General features: G+C 35.8%; 1 pseudogene; it reads right to left on the bottom strand.

Moving 5' to 3' along the window:
• Positions 1–12,183: 12,183 nt before the first annotated feature.
• Positions 12,184–12,641, bottom strand: LOC150058978 (myosin light polypeptide 6 pseudogene; annotated as a pseudogene).
• Positions 12,642–15,170: the final 2,529 nt, after the last annotated feature.

The raw sequence follows: 15,170 nt of genomic DNA, 5'->3' as shown, positions 1-15,170 counted from the left end.
CAGTTCCATCCTCTCTCCCCCCATTAATAACCTGACTTCCTCTCTTCCTTCCCCAACTACTCTTCGCCTTTAATAGAAAGCCACCATTGGTGGTAGTGACAGCATGAGAAGGACTGATTAAATGAAGTTACAAATATCATTAAACAAAGTGGAAACTGGTAAACTGAATAACAGAGAGCAAATGAAATGTGAAAGACAAAAATCAATGACAGAAAAAGAATTCATCAGGAATTACATAAGAAAGAAAAAATTATCATGAGATTTATGTAATGGAATGTAACTGAGAGATACCAAAATTCAGAAATACTAAAAGTTAAGCAAGCACTCAGTTAAAAGCAGCTGTTAGCACTATTTGCCATAGCTAAGGTATGGAACCAACCCAGATTCCCCTCAGTAGATGAATGGATCAAGAAAATTAGGGGCCGGGAGTTTGGCCTAATGGTAGAGTGCTTGCCTAGCATGCATGAAGACCTGGGTTCGATTCCTCGGTACCACATACATAGCAAAAAGCCAGAAGTGGTGCTGTGGCTCAAGTGGTAGAACCCTAGCCTTGAGAAAATCCAGGGACAGTGCTCAGGCCCTGAGCCCAAGCCCAAGAATGGCAAAAAATAAAAGAAGAAAAAAGAAAATTATATATATATATATATGAGAGAGAGAGAGAGAGAAAGAGAGAGAGAGAGAGAGAGAGAGAGAGAGAGAGAGAGAGAGAGAGAGAGAGAGAGAGAGAATGGAATAATGGAATTCTATGGTGATATTGGCACATTTGAAAGGATATGGAAAGACTTGGAAAAATTATATAAGTGAAGTAAGACAGACCTAAAGAAACACAGGCTCCATGGTTTCCCTCATTTGTAATATCTAGTATATGTCTAGGAATTTCCTAGTAGAGGATCTCAGTAGGTCAATAGCTGTGTACTTATGACCACATAGGATTATGCTAATTGAAGTGAACTGCAGGATATGGAAACAAAAGGTTTTTCATTGTGATTGTTGTTTTTAATGTGCTATGTGAAGTTATTTTTTTTTGTTCCCCTCTCCCCTGGGATTTGTCCCCTGTTGTCATTGTATCTGATTTTGGTACCTGATATATTGTAGTTTATTTGAATTAGGGTAGGGGGAAAACAAAAAGGTGAGACAAAGGACAGAGTGTGAACCACTGTAATAGCGATAATCACAAGAAACTATACTGGAAATGAATTTTACAGCTGTGGGTGTTGGGAGGGTGGGAAAATGTGGGGATGACAATATTTGAGAAGAAATATGTACATTGCTATATATAACTATAACCCTTCTGTACATTACTATGACAATAGTAATAGAAAAGATTCTATAGTAACAGACACAATAGAACCTAATACAAAAACCTTGTATGGTGTAATACGTAATAGCAAAAAGAAAAATTCCCCAAATGTATTATAATTATACTTGTATAGCCATTACTCATATTCAATGTCAAAAGAGTCTCAAAATAAACATTGTATTACAGGAAGAAATTTCTTTATCTATACAGATAATAGGAGATCTCCATATACTTTTCTGATTAGGCAAAAATAAGTATAGAGGCTGAATGTTCATACTCTTCAGTAGTCCATTGGGATAATTAAAATTTTGTCTTATATTAGACCACAGATGTTATTTTAATCTCACTTTGTTACCTGATATTTCGGGTATATTTGTATTTGGTTATTTGAAACTGGATAGGGAACGGGGGAAAACAAGATGAGGGGTGGGGGGTTGGGGAGAGGGAAATGGGGACCAAGACATGTGAAAGGGTATCAATGTATGGGAATTAATGCACCATCTATCTGGCAAATATCATGTAACCCTTCTATTAATTACAACAAAAAATATATGAAAAAAAGAGAAATGCTCAATGCCTGAGGCCAGACAAGAAATTTAAATCAAAACAACTGAGATTCCACTTTACCTCCATTAGAATAGATATTTTCAGGAAAACAAACAATAACATATGCTGGCAAAGACAGAGCAAAAGGGGCACTAATACGTCATTACTGGGAAGGTAAGTTAGTTCAGTCACTCTGTAAAGAAGTATTCAGGTTTCTCAAAAAAACTAAACACAGAAGTACCCGAAGACCCAGAAATTTTACTCCTGGGTATTTATCTAAAAGTTCCCAAAGTGGGTTATGAAAAGGCCACCATCAGCACAAGCATGCTCATTACAGCACTGTTCACCATTCCCAAGGTATGGAATCAGCTCAGATGCCCCTCAATAAATGACTGGATCAAGAAAGTGCAGAATATATGCACAAAGGAATTTTATTATCCATTTAGAAAGAACCATATTGCATTGTATGCAAATGAATGAAAAGATTTGGGGAAAATGTTATTGTTTACTATCAAGTAAGGCCCAGAAAGACTTCTGTTATGTGGTTTCCCTCATATGTAGTAGTTACAATTGGCCTGTAAATCTGTAAGTAAACACTGTGGTATATAAGTGGTTACAAATGTATTAACTGAAATATGGTAGGTTCAAGGTAGAACTCAAATAGTTCAATTCCTTAGGCAAAGTAAAAGCCCCAAATTAAACATCAGGCACTCTGACCTTCCAAGTGTGTAAGTGGGGCCAATGGGAGAAGAGTAGATAAATGAAGAGGAGAAGAGTGGGGAAAGAATGAAGTCAAGAATTCAGTGTATATACTATAAAAAATTTAAAAGTAAGGGAAGGCTTAGGGGTGAGAAAGTTGAAAGGGGAGACATTGATTAAGATGTTTTATATATATAAAATGCTTTGTAAAATGGCAATCCCTTTGTACAACTACTTGTTTAGAAAAGTAAAAAGGAATAGATAAAAGAAATTTTGAGGAATATTGAATATCATAAAGTGAAATATGAAAGCAAAATAAATTGAATCAAAGAAAAATTAAAATAACACATCTTACCCATATACAAATAATATTTGATATATAAGTAGTAATTATTTGACAGTATTATGACACAGATGGATAAATGTTCCCCAAATTAATTCTCTTCTTCTCTTTCTTCTTAGTAATAGGACCTCAGATAGTAAAAGATCACCACTTTCCTCTCCAGTAGAACTGGCACCAGGTTACTCTTACAGTTTATACTATGAATCAGGAGCCCTGGTGGATGGGGTAGCTTTAGTGAGGCAGATGTAGGAAGTCCCTGTGTTAGTGTTCTGGTTAGTGATTTAGGAACTGCTGAATCCAGCAAGCAATATGGGAGAACATTCTGTCTCCCTGCTGTCTCTGTCTCTGTTGTTGATTCTCTCTGTCTCTGTCTCTCTCCCAGTACTTTTTCTGGAGACAGGTCATAACTTTCATTAAAATCCCTGAAATTTTATCTTCCCTGCTAAAAAAATCAAACAAGAGCCAAAAAGGATTATAGAGTATCAAGACAGAAGATGTATCTGTGTTCTTACAGTCCTTCATGGGGTCCAGTTATCTAAAATTTCCTGGCCCATGTAGATTGTTGTAAGTGAGAAATGATTTTCTTATTTAAATTATTGTGTTTGGAGTTTTCTTTCTCACAGCAGTTTAGTTTGTCCAAAATACAAAAGGCCTGGTCTCTGTAAGTAGATGACTCTTATTACTGAGAGATCAATTTACATTGATTGTGACAGGCAAACTCAGGCTGCAACAGACAGAAGCCTCAAGCAACTTCCTTCCTCAGGACCATTTCAGAAAACTTGTTAGCTGCTGGTAAATAGCCCAAACTACAGTGTGACCAGTTTCTATTCAAGGACTGAAAAATTTTGTGGCCAGACAGGCTCTGAGCCTTAAGGACTGAGCTTTAACTGGTAATTTTGGAGGCTCAAAACCATTCAAGGACTTCTGGATCATACAGTCATCAGAGGCTGTAAGCAGTTCACCCAAGGTAGTCTGATCTTCCTTCAGAATCACACATCAGAGGCAGCTAGGACAGCTTAAGGAAATGATTTCTTATTTTATAGGTGCTATGGTCATGAAAATGTATAGAGGGGTTACAGTTACATTCGTCAGGTAGTAGGTACATTATGTCTCTAACCTTGATACACCTTCTCATGTTTTGTTCCCCTTTCCCTTCCTTCCCTCCAAATGTTTTCCCCTTCCCTTCCCTGGAAATACTGAATGTACAAATAGAATTTAATCACTTGTTTTGAAGGTTATGTAGTCTTCCCTTCAAAGACTCTATTTGAAACCCCCACTCTTCAACAATAGACAATTGTGTAGTCAATAGCAATCTCATTAACAACAGATTAAAAATAACTCAGTTATCTAGGCTGGAGACATAGCTTGCCTAGCCTAGTTCAGTCTCAGGAGTTGAACACTTACCTAACATGATGTTTTATCCCAAATCCACACATATCCATGGTACAGATTAGCGGTCTGATTTCACAGTTTCTAAACATGTCAGGGTTGCTACTTGCTCTAACGCTACAAATAAAAAGGCAAGAAATGGTGAAGGACAGGAAAAAAGAAGATTCATTTCATGGAATAGGCATGTTGAAGAAAGAGACCAAGTAAACATTTCAGCACATGTTAGTGTCAACTTTGTGGTGTGACGTTTATTTAGATTTAAATAAAGGTATAATTAGGGAAGGAGGGGAGGGATGCAGGAATAATTGGCATGGTTGATTGTCTCAGTCAGTTGGTTCTGAGAGTGGTTTTGGAGTTTTCATTGCTGTCATCACTTGAGTAGAGCAATTTGGTTCCCATACGATGATTACTTCTATTCTAGGCTGAAGCCTTAGAAGCATAGATAACTGTACTCAGTTTTGTTTTCATTGGAGATAGTGATGATGGTTATGTATTATTCTTTTCTTTGGGGACAGTTTGGCATAAAGATGATATTGATCAATACTTTGCTTTTCTGGAACCCATATTATTGTAGGAAAAAGACTCAGAGCAAAGGAGAAAGATGCAAACGGAAGCTACAATGCCACATTTTTCTCTTGCTTAAAAGTTAACCTGTGTGCCAAAGTAAAGGGTAGATGCTTTTTAGTAAAAGTAGTTTCTAAGTACTATTCCACACACACAAGAAAAATGATAGTTATAAGTCATAGATATATTTTCACAGTAGTTGTTTTTAGTGGGGTTTAAATCTGTTCAGCAAGAATACTAAATTATGCAGCCTACATTTCTTTGGGTCTAGCTTACTTGGCTCAATATAATTTTTTTCAGGTCTTTCCATTTCCTTTTGAATGGGGCAATGTAATTCTTTCTGATAGAAGCATGGAATTCCATTGTGTATATATTCTATATTTTCTTGACCTATTCATCCATCGAGAGGCATCTGCTTTGATCCCATATCTTAGCTATAGTAGACAATATTGCAATGAATATGATTGTGATATTGGCTTTAGTGTGGCCTAGTTTGTGGTCATTTGTATAAATGCCCAGGAGTGGGATTGCTAGTTCATAGGAGAGCTCTATATTTAGTCTTTTGAGGAACCTCCATATGTTTCCCAGAGTGGTTGAACAAATTTACATTCCTTCTAACAGTATGGTACATTCCCTTTGGGCCACATCCCCACCACCATTTGTTAATGATAGTTTTTTTTAAAATAATGGCCATTATAACTGCGGTGAGGGGAATCTCAATGTTGTTTGATTTGCATTACTTTCATAGCCAGTGATATGGAACATCTCTTCATGTGTCTATTGGCTATCCTTATTTCCTTAAAGTCTCTCTTTAAGTCTGTAGCCCATGTATTAATTGAGTGCTTTACTTCATTTGTAATAACTAGAAACTGCCAATAAATCTACAAGTAAACTTAATGAATAGTAAAAGACAAATCATTATATGTGTACATGATTAATGAAATAGTAATTTAAATATTCACACAGTGAGAACAAAAGAGGTTCTTAGGAGAAGATCACAAAGGCTCAATAGCTATGGGCATATAGTCATAAAAATGATTCCTGTCAAAATGAACTCCAAGAAATAGAAACAAAAGGTTCTATTGTACTATCTGTGGATTTTTTAAAACTTACATTATCTGGTTTATTACCTTTTGTCCCTGTTTTTTATTCTGTTCACTCTTTCTTCTCTATAAATTTATCTATTTGGGGAGGGGAAGGCAAAGCACAGAATGGTGGAAAAAAGAGCTAACCAATTCAGCAGTGATACTATTAAGACACTGTGTTGGAAATGAACTATACAATATGGAGGGTAAGGGGGCCAAAGGGGAAGAAGCTGCGAGAAAATGAGGGCGGAGATGGACTGTTCAAAAGAAACTGCACTCATTACCTGACTTATGTAACTGTATATCACCTTTATGATTTTTTAAAAAAGTACTAAATTAAAGGAAGCATTCATTCATTCAGCAAGTTTTTCATTAAGTAATTGATTACTAGGAAAAGCATTGCTATTATATAGAATGTTGAAAAAATTAGAGTTTAGGATAGAAAATTGTTCATCTCATACAAATAAAATGCTCAGAGGAAATTTTTTGACTTATATTTTTTATTGTATTTTATTTTGGGGATAATATATAGAGGTCTTAGAATTACATTCGTCAAGTAGTAGATACATTACTTCTTGAAACTTGATAGTCCTCTCATGTTTTTGTCAGCCACTCCCCTATCTTCCTCTTAGTCATCTTGTTTTCCCCCTTCCCTTCCCTATTTCAAATAAACAAATAAGTGTATATACAGTATATCAGTATACAAATTCAGATACAGTAACCTCATGAAATTAACCACAATTGGAAAAAAGAGAAAAGAAATAACTTCATATAGCACATTAAGGACAGCAATCACAAAAATAATCGAAAGCCCACAGAGTGGGAGAAGATCTTAACTAACCATATAACAGACAAGGGATTCATAGTTGCACTCCTACCAACAGTGTAGTAGTGATCTAGGAGGGGAAATGTTAAAGAGACTGCAACTAGTTCCTATTGAAGGCACTGGAAGAAATGTTTACAATTTTAAAGAGAATACTATGGACTATGGTGTAGCAGATACCATGAGCGAAAATATTGTAAGAATTGTAATATGGAGCAGGGTCTACACAAGGATATTGAGACATTTGATAAGTGGAATATTGCACATCTGAAAAGATCAGTAAGAAAGGCATTTGAAAGATGTAACATGATTGGGATAGGTTTTGAAGAGCTCTAATGTCAGGCTAAGCTGGCATTATTGAAATCTGGCTTTGGAGTTCTACAAACTACTTCAGAAATTCATTTTCTGAAGTTGCTATTCCTGACCTATGCTGCTAAATAATGACCGAGAGAGAATATATTTTATTCTTATGCTTAGTCTGTTTTCTAAATTAGATTTTAAAGAAAATAACAATAAGATAAAAAAATAAAGCTACCAAAAATAAGGTTATAATGTTAAAGTTGACTGAAGGCAAGGAAAGCTTCTAAAATAAGGAGAAGGAATCTGAGCTGAAGATATTGATGAGACACCTCTGACTATTCTGGATCATTTACTTAAACTGCTTTAAATACAACTATGTTGGGATTTGTGCAAGGTGCTGCCTCTGAGCTACCTAAACACTTTCTGAGTTTGAATCTGATGTGCATATGTTTCTATTACAGAGGCTATTATAAGGTAAAATTGGAAACTGGACAATCTTGGTGAAACAGAAACTTGAGAGCATGGGGTCTGTTATTCAGATTTGATGTCTACACCACAGCTCTGGCATAAAATTTTGCAATAAGAAGGTCAGTGAAGCTTTTAGAACTTCAGTACCATATTTGTAGTCTTACAGTTACATTCTTGTCATAGGCTTAACACACCACACTCTACCTGTCTTCTAGGTCACTGGTATATTCTTAAGTAATGATAAAAGTAAAAATGAATTTAATCTCATTATTATTCTTGTTCTCCAAAGAATCTTAGCTTGCCCTAATTATTCATTATGAGTTAAAGTTTTTGATCTTGATGTCACTTAGTGGATACAGCCTCTTTCAAAACTATTTTCATTTTTCAACACTTAAGTTAAAAGTTGTAAGGAAGTGAATTGCTATGAGAAAATTCCAGACACCAAAAGAGGATGAGCCACTATACCTTCTGGTCTTATATCTTCCCACCTGGATGATCCAAAGGTTCACAAATTGGTTGCAAAGAAGAATAAGCTGATGAGCTTTCAAAACTATAAATTTCTGGGCCCCATCCCAGACCTATCAAATCTGAATCATAGAAAATAATCCTGCAAGATAGGAACATTTGAAATGAGTAATGAAAGGGCAACAGCTCTGATCATCATAAGAGGCATAGATTCTCTCTGTAAGACACAAATTACACTGTTTTTTCTGAACAGTTTTATCTGAACAGATGATTTCTTGTTTCCCCAGCAATTCCCATTTAAGTCAATGACAACTTACTCCAAACAAAATTGCATCTGTTGTCTTGAATATATCTAAAGACACAGGATGACTAGTAAGATGAATAGTGGTGATATTTACAGAACAAAAATAATAGTAAGCACATTTGACCAGATGAATGTGACTGTTTTTACTACAATGGGGTGTGATGTGCTATCAGGTAGGTTGCATTCTGAATCATTTAATTGGCAGGAAATAATGTTGGATCTATCAGAGTTGACTTTCAAGCTCTCTGTACGCTATTTCTGAAAGTGCTATCTAAAGAATTTTTGGTGACTTCTATTTGTAAGAAGAAAATTTTAGCCTCCCAATCTCTCTTATTATGTTTAAGGAACTTAAGAGAGACTTGAAGCAATGGAAATGCCAATTAAAATCATTTGGTTCTGTGAAATATAAATGCAAGCATTAGTGAATTTAAACTATTAAGAAATAGTTGTGTTTTAGAGGACTCCATTGGAAGTGGAGCTGTGGCTCAAAGTGGTAGAGCACTAGTCTTGAGCAAAATTGCTCAGTGACAGTGCCCAGGCCATGAGTTTGAGCCCCAGGAAAAAAAAAAGAAAAAAGAAAAAAAATTAGCTCTGTCTACAGACAACAAATGTGTGAACATTAGTTGTGATGCTAGTCATTGCTGGCTCCAAAGGTAGGGTTCATGCTTCTCCATACCGCTAAGTTTGCTTTTCATTTTAACAGAATATTCAGAGGCTATCTTAAAAATTTTTATCTCAATGTATAGAGGAGCTACAATTATATTTGCCAGATAGAGGGTGTATTACTGAAAATTGAGAGGATATCTTAAAAAAAGGTACTGCCTTTAGCAGGAGTAATGATGAACATGACAAACTCAGAAATCAGAAGGTTATATTAAAAAAATTCCTGCAGATTCACACCAATTCATGCAGATTCAAAAAATATCAATCATTGGTTTGTTAAAAATGCTTGAATGATTATTTGCCAGATAAAGTGACAGTATGCTCATGACTGAAGTGAAGGCTGCAAGGCTTGGGGGAAAATTTTTAATTTTCAAATTTCAGATGGGTTGCATAATTACTTCAAGCATTTCTCTGAATGAGTATAACATTAACAATGCTATTCCCAGAACAGACTGATGGTAAAGTAAAATTGCTTCACTCATTAAAGGGAAGGGAGTACAGATGGCCATTATTAATGCTGAAGATAAAGGACAATAATCATCAGTGTTGAAATAACTATATATTAATCATTGGCCAGGACATTGATTGTACCCTCATAAATGAAACATCATGTAAAGAATATGAACAAAATCCATCATTATCCATTGTTTTTACTACATCCTACCATCTGTGAAACCGCTACTTTTCTGACAATTCAAAATCAGTAAAATCTCTTCAGGATACTTACTTGAGCCTGTGAACTCAGTTACTTAGAAGCCTGAGAGGTAGAGGATCACATTTTGAAGCCAATCCAGAAAGAAACATCCCAGAGACTTCATCTCCAATTAACTCACAAAAAGCTGGGCTACAAATGTAGTTCAAATAATAGAGCACAAGCCACAAGCCAAGGAAGGGTGTAAAGCCCTCACTTTAAGCCCTGATACCGGCAAAAGGATTTCTTACCAGTAAAAGTGTATTAATATCTGTTAACTTTGTTTCTGAGAGATGAATTAACTGGAATTCTTAAGAAGAAATTAACCTAAATAAAATGAAGCTCTAAAACAACTTTAAATTCTTTTAAAGAAAGCAATGAAGGCAGTGGGCTCATGAATTCTTGATCTCAGAATTTTGGTAATAACTAGGTGAAGTATTTAAAGCCAAACAAGCAAAGGACAGTAAATCTACATCATTCCTCCACTTGTGTAAATGCCTTTGCTATTATTTTTTACAGTAAGTATCCTAGCTGTCAGTTCATGTGTCTGATGCTTCTATCAGCATTGTCTGGACTAGGTAACCCAAATTCCCATTGCCTTAATGCATATTTGCACAGTCAGTTGGTGTTCTTACAGAACCATGAAGTTGCACATTATGTCCTAAAAACATCCAGATGCAAAGCAGTAAAAATGTCGAATCATCAGGAGAACAGGGGAAGCTTTTAAATTGTATGAATGTAATTAGAATAAACTGACTTTACCTCAAAAAGCAAAAAGCATGCTCTGTAGTTAAATAAACATTTTAAATGGTAAAAAAATTTTAATTGTTATCATCTCTTTCTCTTGAAAATAAAATATGTAACATCAGTTCTTTGGCTAATAGGGAACTTTTCTGGAAGATAATTTGTCCATCATCCATGTTTAAATAGGGTATACTGAGGAACAAAGCCAATAAAAGTAAAATCCCTCAGAACCTGAATGGCCATTTCCATTGAGAGTGGGCAATAAAAAAACCACACAAGAAAATTCCCAGCAGTAAAAATAAGTCATTTGTGCCATTAGTGGTCTTTCCAGATAGGAATATATAAATTAGAATTTTCTCCAAAATATGGTATGAAAAAAGAACTCATCTGTAACATAGGAGTGCAGTCCACTCTGTGCTGAAGTTGGCAGTCCTTGTGATTGCTTATAGGGTGAGTGGCTCTTGTGATTTGGTTCTTAGTCCATTGGTCTGCCAAGAGTAGTCCTCAGGCCAGTATAGCATCAGCCAGTTTCAGCATCAGCATCAGCATTAGCAGCAACAGCAGTAACATCATCAGCAACAAGAAAACCTACCCAGGGGCATTTCAGAAATGCAGGTTTTCAGCTCACATCTTTCCTAACTCTAATGAATCAGAAACCCTGGACCTCCAAGTGATTCTGATGCATGCTCAACTTTGAAAATAGCTGTTGTGAGTCAGGTTGAAAATGGTAATGTTTCTGGAGCTCCTGGCCTAAACCATAGGACTGGGCCAAAATACCCTATTGCACAAGAAAAAATATATGCATAAATATATATTATAATAACATCATGTATTATATTTATAATATAATGAGTATATATATAATTATTTTTAGTTTTGCCCAAAACTTGGATGGGAGAAAAAATGTTTCAATCTGTGTCTACCTTGCCCATAGAAGTATTATAATTTATAGGAAAGATGCAACAAAAGCCAGCAATTATGCATATGTAAATTTGGCAGTGAGCATAAGGTACCAATACTGGGAAAGAAGTGTTCTGCTGGCCCAAAGGCCCAGGCATTGGCACTCTCAGTTTTCACCCCCAGCATGATATTCTCTTAGATGTTTCGATGCCTATGAAAGAGAACTTTGAGTGTTTGAAAATGTATCCTTATTTCTAGGATCCTGTTATAAGAAAATGTGAAGTACTAGATGAGCACAGTGCCAATGAATCGTTTCAACTGGAAGGGATCTTCAAATTAAGGGTATTAATTTTATAATCAAGGAATTCACAGCTTATATAGTTTCTCAGTAAAGATATCAGTAAAGAGCTGGGCCTGAAAAGCCAGACTTCTTATCTCAGATAGAGATATTGTTTTGTTTCCTGTCCTGGTAAACCCCAAGCACCCTGATACCACTAAAGGGTTATAAACATTATTGGTATTTGAGGGGGATCATGTGTGCAATTGTCTCTTTTGTCTGTGATGATGAATCTGTTAAATAGTCTGTAATTAATAGGGAAAAGTTCATTCTCTGTTAATTCCATATATCCCTTGTTTGGTTGTAGGTATTTTGATAGTCATTATTTTTAATCACAATATTTAAAGAGTTTATATGATTTTTTTTTGGTTGGGGGAGTAAAGAGAGCTATTTCGTGAGGTGAGTGCAGATGGCAAACATCAACCTAGAGACAAGATGGGAAAGGTATGCTGTGACAAGGGAGCTGAGGAAGCTCACTTGGGCCTTTTGTGTGGCTTCTAGGGCCACACAAAAATCTCATGCGGGGCAAGGCACAGACAGACTTGGGGATACTAGGAGGTCCTCATCCATTCAGCACCATTCAGTGGAGCTCTTCACAGTTAATACAGCCGTTGCTGTCCTTAGCCCAGCAACGAACATCTCACTTCTTCCTCAGTCATCTTCTCACCCAGAGTGACGAGTACATGACGAATTTCTGCACCCTTGACAGTACTATTCCCTTACTTGTCAAACACCCAAAGGCCTTCTACTTAGTCCTCCTAGGTCCCTTGGTCCTCGTTCTTTGCCACAGTGTGCAGCATGTGCAGGAAGTGTTCAAAGTCCAGCACCTTTACATTCACCTCATCACTCGTGGTGTTTTCCAGAACCTTAATTAAGCACCTCAGCACTGGTGGATTTCTGGCTCGGAAGTCTCATCACATCCCCACACTGACTGTAGAAGATCTTGTCATCACCTGCTTGGTCAAATAGCTGCAAATCCTCCTTGAACTCTGCGATTTGGTCTTCAGTGAAGTTCCACATCTTGACTGCTCAGCTGTCTGGGACCTTTCCTGCAGTACTGAGTTTATAAGATTTTTGTTGGCATTTTTCTGTTAGCACGTTAGTCATTATGAGTTACACAAGCTGTCCAAACAAAATATGGGATAAATATAAGTGACTTCAAATATTCTAGCAGTCATATTTAATGAAGTTATAGTAGATTGTAACACTACTAGCATGTCAAGGCTAGATGAATGCATCTATCTATCTATCTATCTATCTATCTATCTATCTATCTATCTATCCATCTATCTATCATCTATGGTGGTAACTTAAAAATCCACTCTGAATGCTGTAGGCTTTTCCATCAAAAATAAATTGGTCAATTGAGTACAGATTAACTTCTGGTGTTGTATTTTGTCCATAAATCAATGTTTCTGATTTATATCAAACCCCATAGAAATATAGATTTTGATATGTTTTCAACAAAACTACTTTGATGCCATTAGTCCTGTTCATTCTTTTCCTCAGGATAGTTTTGATTACTCTTGGTCTTTTGTAATTCTATGTGAATTATAGGGTTATTTTATTTTTCTGAAGAAAGTCATTGGAATTTGATTGGGATTATAGCCAGGGAATTACAAACAGCAGAGACTGGCTTTTCAGATAACAGGATGTACAAAACTGCACATGAACATGCAAAAGAATAAAATGGGGCATGTTTTTCTCACCATACAGAAAAGTCCACTCAAAATATATCAAAGATCTGAATTTTAATTCTGACACTTTGAAACAACTACAAAAATCTGTAGAAGAAATACTTCAAGGCATTGTCATAGGGACATATTTTCAGATGGGACCTCCAAAGCACAGGAATTGAAAGTGAAATAAACAAACAAGATTGCCTTGAACTGAAAATTTTCTGCACAGCCAGGAAAACAATTAGAAATGACCAACAGAATGGAAAAAAGCATTTGCAAACAATAAATCTGAATAGGGTTTGAAACCTAGAATATGTAAGGAATTCATAAAGAAGAACATCAGCAAATCAAAGATTCCAGCTGAAAAATGGGCAAGGAAGTAAACACATATTTCTCAGAAAAAAAGATGTACAAATGGCCAATAAATGGTGAAAAAATTCAGATTTGCCAATCCTAAGAAAAATGTAACTAAAATCCACAATGAAGATATCATTTGATATTAGTAGAGTGGCCATTATCAAAAGACAAGACACAATAAATGCTGGCAAGCATATAAAGACCAAAGAACTATTTATTGGTAGATAGGTGTGCTCACATTATCATGATAAAAAATGGTATGGATATTCCTCAAAATACTAAAAATAGTATGGTTGTGATTGGATTCTGGTAAAGTCTTAGAGTCTCTAAAGAGCACTACTGCCTTTCATGAGAGCTCTACCCTTATGACTTAATCACCCCTTAGAGGCCCACATTCAAATACCATCACACTGGGATTAGAGTTTCACCATATGAATTTCCAAAGGACACACATTCAGTCCATTGCAATACCTTTCCATGTTCCCTGTCGCCACTTACCTTTGGGTTATTTATTTTTTTTGCCAGTCCTGTGCTTGAGCTCAGGACCTGAGCCATGTCCTTGGACTTTCTCAAAGCTAGAGCTCTACTACTTGAGCCTCAGCACCACTTCCAGCTTTTTATATGTATGTGGTATCGAGGAATTGAATCCGGGTCTTTGTACATGCTAGGCAAGCACTCTACCACTAGGCCAAACTCCTGGCCCCCACCTTCAGGTTATTTTATTTGCATCTCTCCCTGAAAATTGTAGATTGCTGAAAAATATTTTTTTGCTCTTAGACATGCAAATAAATTCTGTCAGGATGTTTAATTGATTTTTCTATCTTATCCTTCCATGCATAAAAATCCCATTTTGCATCTAGCTGTAATTGAGTTCAACATCTTTTTTTTTAATCACAAACTTTAATGTATAGAAACTTGTGTTTGTTTAATATATATTCTGAACTAGTTCTAACAACTTCATGATTCCCACATTAATAATTAAATAAAACTGTGTCTTTGAGAGGCAAGACTTTGCCCTTCACTATTCTGTCCCATTTTCTCTAATATATTATTAGACTTATAAAAATGACCTTGAGCTCAATAAAATAAAGCAAATTTGAATTAGGTGAAAACTTTGTTTAGTGTTTTGATTTTAATTGTGACTAGGCAATATGGTTAGCATCCTTCTTGTGTACAGTTTCAATTTGTGGGATCCACACATAGTTCATACACTACATATATTTCTGAAAATATCATAGAGCAATGAGTGAGATAAATTAATAATTATTAAAGAAAGTGTCTCATAAATGGTAGGTAAAGGTTGATGGAAGTTATGAATTGGTAAAAATAATGGTCAGTCTGAATTTCTGAATGTTTTTAAGTTGATGTTGACAGCTGAATAGGAAATCTTGGAATAAAAAGGGAAAGGTTATTTTGGGAACACACTGGAGTCCATGTGAAGCTTCCATTTCCTCTTTATTCCCCAATTTATACCTGAATTGCTTAATTAAGAAAGTGCATCTTTTGCTTTTAT

Source organism: Megascapheus bottae, chromosome 9 (genome assembly GCF_031878675.1).
Source record: "Megascapheus bottae isolate mThoBot1 chromosome 9, mThoBot2.hap1, whole genome shotgun sequence".
Classification (NCBI taxonomy): domain Eukaryota; kingdom Metazoa; phylum Chordata; class Mammalia; order Rodentia; family Geomyidae; genus Megascapheus; species Megascapheus bottae.
Note: the sequence above shows the minus strand (reverse complement) of the source record. Positions and strands in the feature narration are given on the sequence as shown.